The sequence below is a fragment of the Ips typographus genome, unplaced genomic scaffold (genome assembly GCF_016097725.1).
Source record: "Ips typographus isolate SLU unplaced genomic scaffold, UJ_Ityp_2.0 IpsContig73, whole genome shotgun sequence".
Lineage (NCBI taxonomy): Eukaryota > Metazoa > Arthropoda > Insecta > Coleoptera > Curculionidae > Ips > Ips typographus.
In genome coordinates, this window is record NW_028098578.1 from 139,918 (window position 1) to 146,921 (window position 7,004).

Genomic DNA, 7,004 nt, shown 5'->3' on the forward strand with positions numbered 1-7,004 from the left:
CTAGAGCACTTTAACTAAGACTACTTTTTTTTTTTTTTTTTTTTTGTAAATAAATTGTAAATAATTAGAATAAGTTAACATGTATGCTAAAATTATAAAAAAAAAATCCCGCTGTAAACATAGGCAGAAAGACCAAGTGGTCGATAGCCTTTTTTCTGTTGAAAATAAAGATTATTTATACAGGGTGGCGCAATAGTGTGACAAAGTCCCATATTGTTGTTGGTTTTGATTTTTCTAAAAAAATCATTATGTAAAAGTTGATCAGAATCATTTGGTCTACCACATAAAAATACTTTCGACTATACACGGTGTTGCGTAAGTGAGGATCAAAAATGTTTTTTGTTTTTTTTTAATAAAACACCCTGTATATTTTTGCATATTTCGATTCCTTGTAAAATTCTCCATCCGAATCAGTTTTCATCTTTGCACAAAATGGCGGCGTTGCCAACTTGTTTAACAAAACAATAAAATTAGGGGCAAAACATTAATCTTTGTTATCGGCAATAATTGTCTAATGACTCGTAATAAAGTAATGAAAATTGGCCTAAAGGAAGTCAAAACTGTAAGTAAAAGCTCAAATAGGCATAGAAAACATTGCGCCATACAAGGTGTTTTGTACAGAGCGTCCAAATTAGGAAATTTGAAAATCGGTTAATTCGATTTTTTTAAATGGAACACCCTATATTTAAGGGTTGCATATTATTCTCCTGTCAATTCTCTTTAAGTTTCATTAAGATGTCTCTATACCTATCTTTGCTTGTTTTGGCGCTATTTTAATTTTTCTGAATTATCGTCTAAAAACGCATAAGAATAAATAAATTAATGCAATTATTTTCGAAGTAGGCCATGGTGGTCGTAGCGATATTGCTTCCATTTTCTAGTTTGCCATGAAACTCACTGACATAATGAATGTCAAACTTATTATCGATTTCGCTGTCAATTTTATTGTTGATAGGTACCTACTTAATTGTTTGCAATTAATAAATAACTAAGTTTTATTTATGAAAATTAAATATGAATTTTTCAAAATCAGAGATGGTTGACATGATTTTCGTGTTGGGTGCTAGTGACAAAAATGCATTATTGGCTAAAAGATTGTATCAGGAGCGATATCCCGATAGAAGGCAACCAGAAAAAAGAGCATTTGAAAAACTTATGGAACGTTTTGAGAGGACTGGAAGTGTGTCATACACTAAAATTAAGAGACAGAAACGATCAAGAACCGATGAAAATGAAATAAATGTTCTCTTAACAGTGATTGAAAACCCGCATATTGGTCAAAGGCAGCTATCGCAGCAGGTTGATGTTGATCGAAGAAGCGTACAGCGCATTTTGAAAGATAGTAAAATGCATCCTTATCACATACAACTACAACAAGAGTTACATGTTGACGACTACCAGAGTAGGCTGGAGTTTTGTGTGTGGGCTCAAAACAAAATTCGAGTATTAAGAAATTTTTTAGGAAAGAAATTTTTTATTCTTATTTTTTTTTAAGCTACTTTTCACCGAAATGGCAGTGTTAATAGGCATAACTTTCACTATTATGCCACAGAAAATCCACATTTTGTTAGATATAGTACTCAAAACCGATGGTCTTTAAATGTTTGGGGTGGAGTTATCGGCGATAATGTAATCGGTCCTTACTTTTTTGAGCAAAGAGTAACCGGAGAAGTGTATCTGGATTTTTTGCAGAATTACCTGCCTGGACTGTTTGCTGAAAGAGCAATTGAGATTCCACAGGAAATGTGGTTTCTCCATGACGGAGCACCAGTACATCATACGAGGCCGATCATCAATTTCTTAAATAATACATACCGCGATCGTTGGATTGGAAGAGGAGGTCCTATCGCTTGGCCACCTAGGTCGCCAGATTTGACAAAAATGGACTTTTCTGTATGGGGATTTGTTAAAGATCAAGTATACAGAATATCACCGACAACAAGAGAAGATATGAAGATACGAATACAAAATTGTTTTCGCAGTATAACTGTTGAAATGTGTCGTAATTTAAATCATTCTTTTGAGAAACGTCTTGAACTTTGCATTCGTGAAAATGGCAGACACTTTGAACATTTAATTAAGTAAAATTCAACACAGTATTTTATTAAATTAAAAATTTTCAATAGACCTAGCATAATTTATTTTGCAATATTGCACACAAGCCAAATCTAAAAGAAATGAGTAATGACTCTTTACTTTTTAAATTGACCAAAATTAAATTCTCAACACTTTAGGATAACTAAATGCATAGTGTCATATTCAAAAATTTTAAATACAATTTAATTTACCATATTTTTCAAAGATCAATAATTTAAATTAATTATTTGCAAATAATTTGTCATAATGAATAAATACGTAAGTATGTTAGCTCGTCTTTATGCCACATTTTGTAACGTGATAAATCATCAATATTTAAATTTGTCACCAGATGTTGCACACAACTATCATTTAAATTTATGTTTACGCGTTTTTTGGGCAATAATTTAGTAAAATTAAAAAAGCGCTCTAACAAGTGAAGATAGGTATAGAGACATTTTAATGAAAATTAAAGAGAATTGACAGGAGAATAATATGCAACCCTTAAATACAGGGTGTTCCATTTAAAAAAATCGAATTAACCGATTTTCAAATTTCCTAATTTGGACGCTCTGTACAAAACACCTTGTATGGCACAATGTTTTCTATGCCTATTTGAGCTTTTACTTACAGTTTTGACTTCCTTTAGGCCAATTTTCATTACTTTATTACGAGTCATTAGACAATTATTGCCGATAATAAAGATTAATGTTTTGCCCCTAATTTTATTGTTTTGTTAAACAAGTTGGCAACGCCGCCATTTTATGCAATGATGAAAACTGATTCGGATGTAGAATTTTACAAAGAATCCAAACATGCAAAAATATACAGGGTGTTTTATTAAAAAAAACAAAAAAACATTTTTGATCCTCATTTACGCAACACCCTGTATAGTCGAAAGTATTTTTATGTTGTAGACCAAATAATTCTGATCAACTTTTACATAAAGGCTTTTTTAGAAAAATCAAAACCAACAACAATATGACACTCTGTCACACTATTGCGCCACCCTGTATATATATTTAATGAGGACGCCGGAATCACCTATATCAAGCCTCTTCATAACACTACCAAACGATTTAAAGTGATGAAAACAGTGGACAATGAAGCCAGATCTTTGAAGATAAGTTTCCTACTGTACAGGGACAACAACAAAGGGGCCAAATACTTCCTTCAAAAGTGGTGTGATTTAGTTTCATTGTGCTTAACTTCATGGACTATCATCAGCGAGGGTCTTCACCAGTGTTGCAACTAAAACTTAAAATGATTCAGTGTTGATATCTGACTTAAATCTCAAAATTTGATGTGCCTGTGAAATGTGAATAATCTTAAACTGGCTATAAAACCTCTGAGAAACCCCTTCTAGGAACAGAATATGGACTTACACAGTAAAATTATCAGTCAGGTGACAAAAGTTTTTGTATATGGGTAGGTATTGTCGAAAAACCAACTTTTCAATTGAGCTATCTACATGAGCTGTTCTATTCTAGGTTTAGGTATTAACATTATAATTGTGTCTATTTTTCCACACACTCTATGGTTCCAAATAAAACTTTGTGCACTGAACGTTTGTATTAATTATTTATTCACAGGTCAAGGTACGGTAGGTAAGGTAGTATACATTTTCTTGAAGTGAAAAGCTTAAGTACAATAGGTGGCAAAGAAAACTGGTCTTACCACATAAACAGTGATTGTTCCACAGATTGAGTGTGAGTGGGTGAACTTATCACCATACAAGCTATGCTAAAAACAACTTTGTCTTACTAACCTAATGTTTGTTTGGGATAGTAGTGGAATTTCAAATTAGCAAAGGTAGGTGAAATGTAGTGATTGAAAGTCTCTAAAAAGAAACAATTTGCTTCTAATTCAATACACCATTTTACAGGACATACCTTCAGTGGCGGCTCCTCAATAAGTGCACATGTGCACGTGCACTCCCAAATTTTGAGTCCAAAAATGCATGTTTTTATTATAAATCTTATAATGATTGAAATAATTTTCTATTAATACCAAGTATTAATCTTGGAAATAAATAAGCTTTTATTCATAAATAAACGAAATCTGGACGAATTAAGGATCACCGCCGCCACCGTGCACCGTGTGCGGTGATAAAATCAAGTGCACAGCTCATGGGTATAGTAAATCTGATTGGTCGAACTTCCGCCGTCCGCCCCCTCTGTACCCCGCGACTGTCTAGAGTCAGTCGATGTTTTAAGCTGGCCCGTGTGCACAATTAGATCGTGCACTCGGGGTTTTTCTTATCAGTCACGTGTTAATTTTTCTTCGCCACTTTTTAAAATGCCTCGAGTATTTCCTAACGTTAGTGTGCAATATTTGAAAACAATTACATATTTTAAAATTGTAGGAATTTTGGGCGTGGTCTCAAAAAATTTTTCGTCTACGGCGCTAATTGGCCCTTGTTTTCTGCACTACCTATCAACTTTACTACGAGCCGCCACTGCATACCTTTACTAATCAAATGTGAACTCGAGTTACACATTACTTGCAAATAAACTATTTTTGGTTAGTAGACATTTTACAAGTATCCTTGTAGGTGAATGATGTTCAACTTAACTAATAGATCTAATTGAATATCAGTACTTACCTTACCCTGTAGAACTAGGGAAAAAACATTGACAATTAGTTATAAAAAATGCCTTTTCATTAACATCATACAATGTAAAACCACTTAAAAACTATAGTGTGTTGATGACAATACAAAACAGAAGGATACAATAAAACTATCAGTCACATAGATTACTAAATTTCACCACTTTTGAGGGAAGTATTTACCCTTTTTTGTGGTCCCTGTATAGTAAAGCAACTTATCTTCAAACATCTGCAGGCCTTCTTAGTCCATTGTTTTTACCACCTTAAATAGTTTGGTAGTGTTATGAAGGGGCTTGAGATAGGTGATTCGGTCATCCTCATTAAATATTTGCAAGCAAAACCACTATTTTCTTAAAGAATTGTGCTACAAAGTAAATAAGTTTAGTAGAGACATTGAATGAGGTTAAACGCAACTTACCAGATTTTTGGATTGTGGCTACTGATAAAGTGTTTTTATCACGATTTATTTGTATTTTCTTCGCATTATGTGGGTAGTAACTCAAAATTATTACTAAATAAACTTGTTTTGAATGTTTTGATTCCAGAATGACTGATAGCGATTTGTTATGATTTTGAAAGGTTGGTAGCACGACCGGATATAAACTTTCCTTAACGACCGTTTGGCGCGAAATTTAAAATTTCCGAATTTTAGATCCGTTTTTCGTCTTAATGGTCAAATCTACGGTATTGAAAAAATTACAAGTTAATAGCTGAAAATGTGCCCTACAAATTTGTATTAAAGTGTTTTTCCATTAACTGAACTGAACTGTACAGGGTGCTGCATTTTCGATGGTTTTACGGGGTACAGAGAAAACGGTAATAGGTAGAAAAAAAGTAGCATACGTGTTCCGATCTCATTTTCCGAGCTGAGATGACTGGCGAAGAGTGCGCTGCGCAAACTACTTTTGTTTCAAAGATACGAGGGGTTTTTGAAAAATGGTAATTTTTCAACCTCGTCTGTATTTCATTTGCTATAAAAGTTATTAAAAAAATAAAAACGGTATCTGGTACAACTTTTCACGTAGAATCCAATGACGTAGCTGTTTTTTTTCTATTACGTTTAGTTTTTGACATATGGCAGTAAGTTACATTTTTTTAAATGGAACACCCTATATATTTGTACGTCATTTAATACTGTTCATTTTTACCTTTTCAACAGTGTATTACAACATATAAGTTTGTAAAGGTTAATCCTCTTATTTAAAAAAAAGTCGTTTGCTAAGTTAAAAAAATGCCAATATCTAAAATACGAAACAAAAACAATCGGAAATCATATAAACTAACACATCAGAAAAATCAATATTTTTAATAAATCCTATAATTAAAAAAATCTAAATTACAAACAGTTCTACCGTCGCTTTAATAAGAAAAGTGGACATTTTAATTTTCTACTATTTTTAAGGTAGAAGTTAAAAAAAAACTGTTTATAAACGACATTTAACATGTTAATATTGTTACGGTTTGGGCCTACTATGCTCGATACTCGATGAAACCGATGCGCCGCAATATCTGGCCGGGCGCGTATTAAAGTAGGCCACAGTTAGGAAGCGCCACACCTGGAAGATTCGAAGCAAATCGCGAAGCGTTTCGCGGTCATTCTAGAACGTGGTTTGTGAATATAAAAGAAGCGGCGTCGACGAGAGAGAGAGTAGAGTGTAGAGTAGTAGTGAATTCGGGAACGCGGTAAAGTTTAAATAGCGGAGTAATTGTGGAATTGTAGTAGTGTTTTTAGTAGTTGAGTTAATTATTGTACGGAGTGTTTTGAAGTGTAAATAAATTTATTAATTGTTGAGTTAAATTGACTTTGTGTGAACCCACGGGAAAATCGTAACAATTGGTGTCAGAAGTGCGATCAGACTTTAGTGCGACGTGAATTTGAACTAAACTTCGGGTTAAAGACTTGTGTTCAGAACCGGACTAGAGATTTTCGGAACAGTGGTGTGTTAAATTTATTTTATGCCAATAACAAGACGTCAAAGTGCAAACATGGAGGCCCAACTTGCAGCTATTATGGCAATGCTTGAAAAACAAGAAGAGATTCGACAGCAAGACAAAGAAGAACAAGAAAAGATTCGACAACAAGCAGAAAAGATTCGACAACAAGACAAGGAAGAACAAGAAAGGATTCGACAACAAGACAAGGAAGAACAAGAAAGGATTCGAAAACAAAACAAGGAAGAACAAGAAAGGATTCGGAAACAAAACAAGGAAGAACAAGAAAGGATTCGACAACAAGAAGAAAGAATTCGACAACAAGACAAGGAAGAACAAGAAAGAATTCGACAACAAGAGAAGGAAGAACAAGAAAGGATTCGACA